Raw genomic sequence first — 13,585 nt, forward strand, 5'->3', positions numbered from 1 at the left:
TCTCCTCCGTTGAGTGATTCCAGTTGCTTTTCTATTCCTTGGACACTTATTTCGATGTCAGCCATTTTTTCGTTCGTGCGAGGATTTAGAGAAGGAACTGCAGTGCGGTCTTCCTCTGTGAAACAGCTTTGGAAAAAGATGTTTAGCATTTCAGCTTTACGCGTGTTATCCTCTGTTTCAATGCCATTATCACTGAAATTGTCAGAGAGTCGTAACTGAAAAAGAAAAAGTGAATTTTTACGATCCTTTTTTGTTACCTTTTCGAGATGATCTCTCGTCTTGTTCTTACGAAAAGATGTGAGGGGCTCAGGCCGACTGATTTGCATGAGAAGATGAAGCTGCGCTTTGTATAATCTACATGTAAAATGAACAGCGTGAGATACACGCGTGTTAATGAATTAAGTGATCATCAGTTACTGTAATGAATGTCAGTTCCGAATCAACAAGACTTACCAGCAGAGCCGGAGTGGCCGTGCGGTTCTAGGCGCTACAGTCTGGAACCGAAGCGACCGCTACGGTCGCAGGTTCGAATCCTGCCTCGGGCATGGATGTCTGTGATGTCCTTAGGTTAGTTAGGTTTAATTAGTTCGAAGTTCCAGGCGACTGATGACCTCAGAAGTTAAGTCGCATAGTGCTCAGAGCCATATATATATATATATATATATATATGGTAAGTTGGAGTAAATCCGACCTCGTAATTTCTTGTGGCTATAAAAACGCTTATCCGAGGTCGGATCTTAACGTTATATACGCTAAATTTTAGGTAATACAAAGGATCAACTGTTTGCAAAATATTTTTGTTATACCATCAATAGTTTTTGAGATATCCGTATTTTAAGAAACGTCCATTTTTGCCATTTGCAAAAATGATGGGATAAATCCGACCCCCTATTTTTTTGGCTGATTTTGCACAGAAATAGTTCTAAATGAAGGCTTTTTTGGGAAATAATTATAATCAACTATGTTTTTTATATAAATGAACAAAATATATTCAATAAATAACAACGTTTACAGTACGAAATGTACTGAAAGTTAAATGAAAGTAAATTTTAATTGAAAGAAGTTGATTTTATTGCACGGCGGCGCAACAGCAATGTCGATCTCAGAATGTTAAAATCACGAGCGACAGCTCGTAAAAACATTCCCATTAGCATTGCAGCAACTGCTCGGCGAATATCGTTTTGGTTGCGTTTTGTCGTTTTTCGTTTGTAATAACGTACCATTTTCCTAAAAATAAACAAAAATTCACTTTCTTTCCATAAATAAATAATTCCATACACATACACGATAAAAAAATATGCGGTCGGATTTACCCCACCATTTAGCGGTCGGATTTAACCCACCGTGCCATTTTTCATAGAAACAATTTACACGAAATTTCCAACAAAAACGATACATACACTGAATAGATCACTACATGCACTACAAAATCACTTACCGTTTGTTTTGCGATCGTTTTATTTAATAAGGTAAATCTAGTGATGCAATTTGCACAAAAATTAAATTGAAACTTTCAAAAACAGACTTGTTGTCTTTTGAGTGCCTAAATGTCAAGTTCGGCATTGCTGTCGAGGTGATATTTTCGTTATTTCGAATGCTCTATATGGTAACACTAATGCGAAATAGCTCCGCTTTGTCGTTTCTCACAAATAGAGGGCGGTCGGGTTTACCCATCCGGTCGGATTTACCCCATATTACCATATACAGGGTGTCCCAGCTATCTTGTCCACCCAAAATATCTCTCGAACAATAACAGCTATTGGAAAACGACTTTCACCGGTATCAATGTGGGGCTAGGGCCCATGAATGTACATATTTGGAAACATTCTAAAACGAAAGCATATGTGTTTTTTAACACAAACTTATATTTTTTTAAATGGACCTCCTATATTTTTTCTTCCGCAGTCCATAGCATGACAAAGCACATACACAATGGCGTTGATTGCATCACAATATTCCCGTTACGTCCCGAGATATGGAGACGCGAAGTTGACGCTTGAAACACCCGACATGCGCTGCCAGCGCACGTACTGAGGCTCAGGCGTGAACCCCATGCTGCCCGTAATCGCGATGAGATTGACATGTGTAATCACACCTCCATACTTATCAAGAGGTCCGAAACGAATAATACGGTCTGCTGCCATCAACTCTCATAAGCACATAATGGTTTCCCTCTTGCACGTTTTACGTATCTACGTACACAATATGAACCAGTACCGATAGGTGTACACCCGTCAGGTTGTCTTATTTATCCTACTCACCCAAAATAAGGTTTATCTAATGCGTTATATGACCCATTGTGCCTGCCACGCAGGGCCTGGCTCTACCTAGTCAAGTGTCCAACGTAGTTCCCACTATTGCCACAGTTACCACTTCGCCTTGTTTATGATTTGCGACCCATGCAAACTCCTGTACTCCACCACCCTCCGAGCATCACATTTGTTGTTGCTTTGGCGTGCAGTACACCGCTTGCCAGTGTAGCCGTGCATCAGAGTAATCTAGTCACGGCACGGAGGTAGTACACATTGTGAACAAACGTTGTGTTGTGGAACTTATACTGTACAGTGTAATGTACACACATGAAGATATGGTAGAAATGCTGCTGATCTATGGAGAATGTACGTTGACGGGAAATACGTTACGAGATTGCTTGTTTGTTGATAGTACTGTTAGCGAACATTATGATTATTAAGTTAATATGTCTGTTTTCTACCCTACTCTACATACCTGTACTGTACCCCGTTGTAGGTGAACGAAATGCTGTTCAGGCAGAACGGCTGTACAGAAGACGATTCCCTGACAAGCCATCGCCTTCGCGCCGGATGTTTGGTCGTCTCACATCTCGTCTACATGAAACGGGAAGCTTAAATCCAAGACCTCGACATCGTCCTAGAACACGCACAGATGAATGTGCTGAAGTTGCTGTGCTCGCTACCATAGCTGTGAATCCTCAAATCAGCACACGTCAAATTGAACGCGAAGTTGGTGTGTCGAAATCAAGTGCACAGCGTATTCTTAAACGCCATAAATTTCATCATTACCATGTTCATTTACACCAGGATATTCATGGAAATGACTTCCGCAATAGGGTAACATTTTGTCGGGGGGCTCAGCAAAAACTTCTGACTAATCCAAATTTTTTTGCAGAGGTTTTCTTTACCGACGAGTCATCATTCTCCAACAAAGGAATTGTCAATATGAGGAATATGCATTATTGGTCCGCAGACAATCCAAAATGGCTCCGTCAGGTAGAGCATCAACGTCCGTGGAAAGTTAATGTTTGGTGTGGGATTGTTGGAGATACCATTATCGGACCTTTCTTTATAAATAGCATCCAAAATGGCAGACAATACTCCAGATTTATACGACACAATCTTCCTGTTCTCTTGGACACCGTACCTCTGAACCGGAGAATGGTCATGTGGTATCAGCATGACGGATGCCCTGCACATAACGCCTTACGAGCACGATGACTTCTGAACCGTAAGTTCCCTGGTAGGTGGATTGGACGAGGTGGCCCAGTTAGGTGGCCTGCCCGATCTCCGGACCTTACACCGCTGGATTATTTTCTTTGGGGAGCAGTGAAGGATGCTGTTTACCAGCATGAACCAACAACACCAGAGGACATGAAGCAACGCATTATTGATACTTGTACATCCATCAAAGAGGAAACCGTAGCACGAAGTAGGACATCCTTCATCCGCAGAGTGACCTATGTATGCAAGCCAACGGGCATCACTTTGAGCATGAGATGTGAACGCTATGTTTAGTATATAGTGCTGGTATCACAGTGGAAGTTTCTACAAAGGGCCATTTTACACAGTGATGTTAAGAAACATTTGTATGCAACAATTTGTCATTTAACGCATTAGATAAACATAACATTGATAATTATGTGATAATAAAACTAATTGGTTAAACATGTTTACATTCATCTTCTATGTCCTACCTGAACTTCCCAAATCAAAACATTTTTACCTAAACAACGGTAAAACTTTTAGTCCACTTGCTCGTTTCACTAAAACCACAACATGAATTTTACTATTACGAGTGAATGATTAACTGTCACTTGCGCTAGATCTACAGTAGAGTAAAGTTTTAACGTTGAACGGCATTACCTTTTTAGTAACGGATTAACGATAAGCGAAGTTAACTTTGTGACTAACGTTGCGGTACACAGATATGTTACAGAACCGCATCACCCCTAGCCTATGAGATAAATACCTGCTGGAATGTACGACGTTGTTGCAGGATGGCAGCAGACCGTATTATTCGTTTCGGACCTCTTGATAAGTAAGGAAGTGTGATTACGCATGTCAATGACATCGCGATTACGGGCAGCATGGGGTTCACGCCCGAGCCTCAGGACGTGCGCTAGCAGCGCATGTCGGGTGTTTCAAGCGTCAACTTCGCGTCTTAATATCTCGGGATGTAATGGGAATTGCGATGCAATCAACGCCATTGTGTATGTGCTTTCTCATGCTATGGATTACTGAAGAAAAAATATAGGAGGTCCATTTAAAAAAAACATACGTTTGTGTTAAAAAACACATATGCTTTCGTTTTAGAATGTTTCCAAATATGTACATTCATGGGCCCCAGCCCTATATTGATACCGGTGAAAGTCGTTTTCCAACAGATATTATTATTCCAGAGATTTTGGGTGGACAAGATAGCTGGGACACCCTATATATATATATATATATATATATATATATATATATATATATATATATATATATATATATATATATATACTCCCGGAAATGGAAAAAAGAACACATTGACACCGGTGTGTCGGACCCACCATACTTGCTCCGGACACTGAGAGAGGGCTGTACAAGCAATGATCACACGCACGGCACAGCGGACACACCAGGAACCGCGGTGTTGGCCGTCGAATGGCGCTAGCTGCGCAGCATTTGTGCACCGCCGCCGTCAGTGTCAGCCAGTTTGCCGTGGCATACGGAGCTCCAATGGTAGCATGCCGCGACAGCGTGGACGAGAACCGTATGTGCAGTTGACGGACTTTGAGCGAGGGCGTATAGTGGGCATGCGGGAGGCCGGGTGGACGTACCGCCGAATTGCTCAACACGTGGGGCGTGAGGTCTCCACAGTACATCGATGTTGTCGCCAGTGGTCAGCGGAAGGTGCACGTGCCCGTCGACCTGGGACCGGACCGCAGCGACGCACGGATGCACGCCAAGACCGTAGGATCCTACGCAGTGCCGTAGGGGACCGCACCGCCACTTCCCAGCAAATTAGGGACTTTGTTGCTCCTGGGGTATCGGCGAGGACCATTCGCAACCGTCTGCATGAAGCTGGGCTACGGTCCCGCACACCGTTAGGCCGTCTTCCGCTCACGCCCCAACATCGTGCAGCCCGCCTCCAGTGGTGTCGCGACAGGCGTGAATGTAGGGACGAATGGAGACGTGTCGTCTTCAGCGATGAGAGTCGCTTCTGCCTTGGTGCCAATGATGGTCGTATGCGTGTTTGGCGCCGTGCAGGTGAGCGCCACAATCAGGACTGCATACGACCGAGGCACACAGGGCCAACACCCGCCATCATCGTGTGGGGAGCGATCTCCTACACTGGCCGTACACCACTGGTGATCGTCGAGGGGACACTGAATAGTGCACGGTACATCCAAACCGTCATCGAACCCATCGTTCTACCATTCCTAGACCGGCAAGGGAACTTGCTGTTCCAACAGGACGATGCACGTCCGCATGTATCCCGTGCCACCCAACGTGCTCTAGAAGGTGTAAGTCAACTACCCTGGCCAGCAAGATCTCCGGATCTGTCCCCCATTGAGCATGTTTGGGACTGGATGAAGCGTCGTCTCACGCGGTCTGCACGTCCAGCACGAACGCTGGTCCAACTGAGGCGCCAGGTGGAAATGGCATGGCAAGCCGTTCCACAGGACTACATCCAGCATCTCTACGATCGTCTCCATGGGAGAATAGCAGCCTGCATTGCTGCGAAAGGTGGATATACACTGTACTAGTGCCGACATTGTGCATGCTCTGTTGCCTGTGTCTATGTGCCTGTGGTTCTGTCAGTGTGATCATGTGATGTATCTGACCCCAGGAATGTGTCAATAAAGTTTCCCCTTCCTGGGACAATGAATTCACGGTGTTCTTATTTCAATTTCCAGGAGTATATATATATATATATATATATATATATATATATATATATATATATATATATATGAGCAACAAGTTAATGTGGTAGCGGCTAGGTATCAGTTCTTTTATTGCAAGACACTTATCGCAGGTGGGTAAACGATTTGCCGGGTATAACGAGGAAATGCAAATCTAAAAGTGCTTTTGGTGCTTTATATTCAGATGTTGTGTTGCGTGATGCGATCGTGTACAGCGTAACTGATGTCAAAGTCAGACAACCGATTTTGAAACAGTCCGATCCATCACTTCAGCAAGTAGTGCAAATACTAGATCAGTACGATTCAGGTGCCCTGTCGGCCGACAATTTTGAGCAGCCAGCAGTTTGTCGGCTTGAGTCGTACCTTGCTAGCGAGTAGCAAATTTGTGCGTGCCACGCTACATGAACACTTTTCCACTCCACGTAAGCAGCTCGCTAAACAGGCGGATACAAAAGTGAATAGAATTAAGTCATGCCCTCAGTGTTATTCACGGCACAAACGCCAATACTGCCCCTCCCAAGGAGCACAGTCTTACGCTTGTGGAAAGAAAGTATGTTTGCAGCGGAACGAAAATAAGAATTCGGCTCACTCACAAAAATCTAGTCACAAGGCCCATATAATTAACGCAGTGTATTCAAAGCCTGCAATAGCCATTAACAAAACTAGCAAGCGAGCAGTTTCTTCAGTTTTGTTTATTTGCTGCTTTTTGGAAAACGTGTGAAATTTCAGTTGGACGCGGGTGCCCTGTTACATTGCTCAATCGTCACACATATGAACTCTTAGGATCCCCACGCCTGCCTAAAACTAGCACGCACCTGATGGCTTATAATGGACAAGACATCCCCGTGCGAGGTGCCGGAGAGGAGAAGAGAATTTTGCATGAGAACGAGACATGCACTCGACCCTCTCCTTATCTACCAGCTAATTAATTACGCTCACAACGGTAACGGAAGGAAATGATGGTGGACCCTGCTAGTTGGTAAAATAAGGAGTGCACACTCACAATAATTTAATAAAAATCGTAATCTACTCAAAAAAAGGAGAACTTTATCGTAATAAACAACAGGAAATGGGATTCTGCCTATATCTACGAACTGATATGCGGATTAAATATTACAATGGGATTTATTATATGTCCGAACATAAATGCACATGATTGTCGACTCACACAGTAGGTTAAAGGATAGGGTATACTGAAATATTATGAGAAGAAGAGTTGGCTCGAGAGCGAATTGCTCCTACTCTCTGTGATGCAATAGATTGATAGTAATGACTGGAGGTCCTAATGAATCGAATATTAATCTCCCGACTATGTAGCAGTATCGCAATCATTAATGAGAGTTGAAATGGGATCACATGGAGAAACAAGCAAGGTGGACTTGTAGCAAAGCGAGCGCGCGTGCTGCTGAGGGATTCAGAATAAAATCGATAAGGTCCTACAATGCCTGAACCGCAAAATACTGTACCAGTACTGAAATCTGCAGCACTTCGTCGGTAGGCAGCGTCCCGATGATGTAGGCTGCCGTGCAGCAACTCTGTGTCAACCCCTGGACGTGAAGGGTGTTCGAGAATTCTAAGTTCTTCCGAAAACGAGCGACCAAGTCGCAAGACCGTCCGACTCCGAGGAAGATGAGATCCCGAGTCCCCTTCTGTGATGCGGTGCAAGCAGCGAAGCCAGCATTGCTCAACTCCCTACTCTCCTCGAAAACCACGAATCAGCATTCAGTGCTGATTCCAAAATTCCCCCACACTGTCTCGGAACATCATTCGCGCCAACAGCGACCATTCCCTCCAATTTCGAGCAGGGTTTTATGATGTCAACTAGCTTCAGTTTAAGTTGACCAATCATGCCTCTATTATTCACCTGAGGACACTGAACTTGCCATTTGACCGGCTACAAAAACAACCTGCCTAGACCACTGGCCATCCGGTGCCAGTCAGTCACACCCAGCAGGGCACAGTCCACAAGTATTCTCAGAATCAAGAGTGCAATGCAGTCAGTTGGTGCCAGGAATCTTCGTTCTGGACGCGCCGGAACGGTAAACACATAAACTACGGCGACACTCAAACGTCTCGCAGGTCGTTTCGCCCTGCACACAACAGGCAAAACTCGACGGACGTCAGTCATTCCGCCAGGCGCTTAAGCCTGTTGTACGAACCCCGCATAATTCAGGGAAGTGCAGCCCCCAACCGGAAATGCCGTGTGCCGCGTCCTGCGATGTTTGCCTCGCACATGCCACACATGGAACTAAACCAACATGCATGGGAATCAAGTAAAAAGTGGTTTTTGAGCTCTCAGTGCAAATACTCTCATTACAATAACCTTATTCGGTCTGTTACTACCGTGCAATGACATAGAACATAAATAAAATTGATAAAAATGAGAGGAGACATGCAAAAGAGGGCATGGAACCTCTCACCCGTACTTTGCATGCCATGTATCGCTCCCATACTCGAACAGTGACTTTTACAGTGCTACGATCACGTGATTGTGAAACGTCCCCTTAGAACAATTTATACAAGACTGTGCTTAAACTGACACACAATAGTTTTTAGCGCAACGCAATCTGACTTTCAGAAATCCCTACAAAGGAATGGCCCTGACTAACATTAACCTGTACCTTTCACAAATCACTTACCTCACCAAAAATCTTCGTTACTCGAACTACTGCAATACAGCGATTGCCACTACTGCCAGCTAAATAAAAGATTCAAACTACGGAAGGCACTAACTACTGATAGACATAGTTAGCAAATGAAAGATTTTAATAGAGAACAAACAATGTATTTACCTTAATAGTGTTGAAAAACCATAATATACATGTTCATGACATTCAGTCTTACAAATTTCCAAACTCCGCCATCTCTCTCCCCACGTCCACCACTGCTGGCGGCTCACCTCCAACTGCGCAACGCTACGCGCTGTTCACATCCAGCTGCCCAACACTACAATGGCAGACAACAATGCAAACTAGCCACAGACTGCACACAGCACAGCCAGTGATTTTCGTACCGAGCGCTACGTAACGTTGCCGATAAGAAAACATAAACAGCCTACTTACAATTGTGAGAACATATTTGGTCTTGATTCATTTGATTTGTTTGGCTTTAACATTCGGGACAATATGTTGTCACTGTCTGCTTTCCATGCAAAGGACAGTGTGACTAGCTTGCTGTAAGAATTCCTGGAACTCTTTTCTGAAGGTTTAGCCAAGGCTAACAATTTTGTTGCAAACATTACTCTGAAAGACAGTGCTCAGCCGAAATTTTGCCGGCCCAGAACTGTTCCCACTTCATTACAGGCCGAAGTCGCTGCTCAACTTAAAGAATTGAGCCGATAAATGCTAGTCAATAGGCAAGTCCACTGCTTTTGCTCCCCAGACCTTTCAGGTGCATTCGTCTCTGTGTTGACTTTAATTCTACGGTCAATCCACAAACTGTGACTGATACTTACCCATTACCATACCTAGAGGGTCTCATGGACAGATTAGGCGCTGGTCACTACTTTCCAAAAATTGATTTTCACGACGCGTATCTTCAAATACCGCTCGATGAAGAATCTCAATAAGAGTGTGTAGTGTATAGTCATTTGGACTTGTTAAAATATTTGCGTTTTCTTTTGGCAGTGCTTCGGCAGATACCGTTTTCCCAACTGTACCTGAAACAGCTGACTGCTCAAGTGCGAAAATGTTCAAACTATTTGGACGACATTGTCGTAGCAGGTCATACCCTGAGGATCACATTGCAAATGTGCGTGCTTTGTTTCAAGACTTATGTCCTGCAGGAGTAAAGTGTAGACTGGACAAGTGTGACTTTTTTAAACCTGAGTTAACTTTGCTCATGTCATTACTCGAGGTGTACATCTTCGTAAGTCGCATTTGTTAGCCATACGAGATTGTCCAGTACCTTGCAATATCACAGAATTGCCGTCAGTTCTAGTGAAAATGAACTATTATATTCGGTTCATACCGAATGCTGCACAAATCGAAGCTCCATTGCATCGCTTGCGTCTCAATAACGTCCCCTTTGTTTGGACAGGTGACTGCCTCATAGCCTTTCAAAAACTTAAAAATGCATTGCTCATTAAGCGATGCTTAGTTCACTTTGATCCTGACAAACCAGTTGTGTGGCTAGTTGACACTTCTTCTTACGGAATCAGTGCAGTGACTTCACACAGATTTGATGATAAAGACATGCCTATCGCTTTCGCATCAAAAGTGTTGTCCAAATCTAACTATTCACAAATAGAGAAAGAGACATTGTCTATTGTGTATGGTGTCACCAAATTACACCACTATTTGTAAGGCAGAAAGTTCTACTTAGTAACGGATCACAGGCCTTCGCAATCCTAGTTTCATACGACGAAACCGGTTTCTGTACGAACTGCCCAAAAATTGCAACGATGGGTTTTATTGTTGTCTCAATACCGGAACGAGATTATGTACCGTCCGACGGCTCAACAAGGTAATGCGGACGCACCTTCACGTCTTCCGATTGGCCCTGATACAGACTTCGACACTTCGGCTGCATCTTGCTGTCACATCGATGCTCAGGATTCTGAATTGCTTCAATCGTTTCCGCTGAACTAAAGGAAAATTGCACAGGCCACGGAAGCTGATTCAGATTTGAAAATCTGGCTAACATACATTGGCACATCTTGGCCTCGCTCACTAAATATCGTAAAGAACTATGTAGTGCGCCGGTACTTTGCTCGTCGGCATAGCCTAGCTGTACAGAAAGGTGTAATTCTTGTTCCAAATGACAGTGGACAGTCACGTGTCTTGATCCCTAAAGCACTGCAAAAAGAAGTGTTGCAGTTACTTCACCAAGGACACTGGGGGACTGTTCGTACGAAACAGCTAGCGCGTCGACACTGTACTTGGCAGGGTATGCACACCCAAATAGATGACGTCACAGTGTCACGCATGTGCGGAAAATCAGTCCTCTACGCCACAGACATTCTCTGCTTGGCCTAAGACGCTATCACCATGGCAACCTGCGCACGTAGACTCTGCGGGACCTTTTTGGAACACTCGTCGGTTGATTGTGGTTATCGATATAGCAAGTTTGTTTTTGCTGTGCCAATGAACTCGTCGACATCCCGTAGCATAAATCAGGTGTTGTCTTCTATTTTTTGCCTCGAAGGTTGACCTGAAGTCATAGTGTCGAAGAACAGCCCTCAGTTCACGTCAAATGAATTTGAAACATTCTGTGAACGCAATGGCATACAGCATCTAACTAGTGCAGCGTTCCATCTACAGCCAACGGCGAAGCGGAATGTTTTGTCGCAACCTTGAAGCAGCAGGTGGCCCCATTTGGCTCCGCACACGCCAGGGATTAAGCACTGCAACTGTTTCTCGCCTCCTATAGTTCGCAAGCACGAGATGGACCATCGCCGGCCGCCACCATCCGACACTGCTCCACCCGCTCCACTCTCTTCAGCATCCGGCGCCGAAGGAAGGCCGCATGTATCGCTTCGTGCCGCATGATATTGAGTTTTGCAGAATTTTTAACAGCAGCAGACGGTGGGCGCTAGGCGAGATCGTCCTTCGACTCGGCGCTTGCAAGTATATCGTTTCAGGCCCCGACGGATTGCAGCGCCGACACCGCAATCAGATTCGCCACTGTCGCACGCCCGGCGATCCTTCCGTGTCTCTTCCCCCAGATTCACGGATCCCGATGACAACGCGGCCACAGCAGCCGCGGGACGACCCCATGGATCCTTCGCCTCCTCCTTCTCTCGTCCTGCCTATGCAGCTGGACCCGCCCACGCCGCAGCGGCCGACGCCTTCTACATCTGATTATCGGCCTCAGGAGGTGGACGCGTACTCTTCCGGTTGTTTTTCGGGGTACGTTTCCACCAGAGCGAAGGCCGGATCGCGGGGTGCGACCGGAAGCCTGACGTCCCCTGCAGCTACAGTTTCCGGTTCGACGCAGCATCTACACTCCTCCCTCCCCCGCCGTTGTCGAGCACCTTAGACGACGACGTTCTGTCGCTTGGCGGGTGGGGGGGAGAGGGGGGGGGGAAGAGGAATGTTCGGGCGTAACGTGAAGCGCTTGCAAGACGGTCAAGAACGGAAGGGCAGAGAGCGCTGTGAAACGACGTCAACCAATAGTACGTTGACGGACCCGTCTTTAGGACGACCGAATATAAGCGTTGTGCAGTCTAGACACCGCCCGAGCCTAGCTACGAAGGCTGCAGCAGTGACTTAGACACTGTACTGGTTCACTTGTATTACGAATTGTATATTACTGAAGAGCTTGCTTATGTTTGTCTGTCGCCTCTTGCTTGCGACACGTCTATATCTCACAAAGTTAAGTATTGTAATCTTTTTCTTCTGTAATAAACTCAATCAATACTTAATCCATACTTAACAATCGTATACAATCGTTCGCTCGACGGAAGATCCGTACCCAAAGACTGGAAAGTTGCACAGGTCACACCAATATTCAAAAAAGGTAGTAGGAGTAATCCACTAAACTACAGGCCCACATCGTAAACGTCGATTCAGCAAGATTTCAGGACATACACTACTGGCCATTAAAATTGCTACACCACGAAGATGACGTGCTACAGACGCTAAATTTAAGCGACAGGCAGAAGATGCTGTGATATGCAAAGGATTAGCTTTTCACAGCATTCACACAAGTTTGGCGCCGGTGGCGACACCTACAACGTGCTGACATGAGGAAAGTTTCCAACCGATTTCTCATACACAAACAGCAGTTGACTGGCGTTGCCTAGTGAAACGTTGTTGTGATGCCTCGTGTATAGAGGGAAAATGCGTACCATCACGTTTCCGACTTTCATAAAAGTCGGATTGTAGCCTATCGCGATTGCGGTTTATCGTATCGCGACATTGCTGCTCCAGTTTGTCGAGATCCAATGACTGTTAGCAGAATATGAAATCGGTGGGTTCAGGAGGGTAATACGGAACGCCGTGTTGGATCCCAACGGCCTCGTAACACTAGCAGTCGAGATGACAGCCATCTTATTCGCATGGCTGTAACGGATCTTGCAGCCACGTCTCGATCCCCGAGTCAACAGATGGGGACGTTTGCAAAACAACAACCATCTGCACGAACAGTTCGACGACGTTTGCAGCAGCATGGACTATCAGGTCGGAGACCATGGTTGCGGTTACCCTCGAAGCTGCATGACAGACACGAGCCCCTACGATGGTGTACTCAACGACAAACCTGGGTGCACGAATAGCAAAATGTCATTTTTTCGGATGAATCCAGGTTCTGTTTACATCATCATCATGGTCGCATCCGTGTTTGGCGACATCGCGGTGAACGCACATTGGAAGCGTGTATTCGTCATCGCCATACTGGCGTATCACCCGCCGTGATGGTATGGGGTGCCATTGGTTACACGTCTCGGTCACGTCTTGTTCCCATTGACGGCACTTTGAA

The sequence above is a fragment of the Schistocerca cancellata genome, chromosome 1 (genome assembly GCF_023864275.1).
Source record: "Schistocerca cancellata isolate TAMUIC-IGC-003103 chromosome 1, iqSchCanc2.1, whole genome shotgun sequence".
In the NCBI taxonomy this organism is placed as follows: domain Eukaryota; kingdom Metazoa; phylum Arthropoda; class Insecta; order Orthoptera; family Acrididae; genus Schistocerca; species Schistocerca cancellata.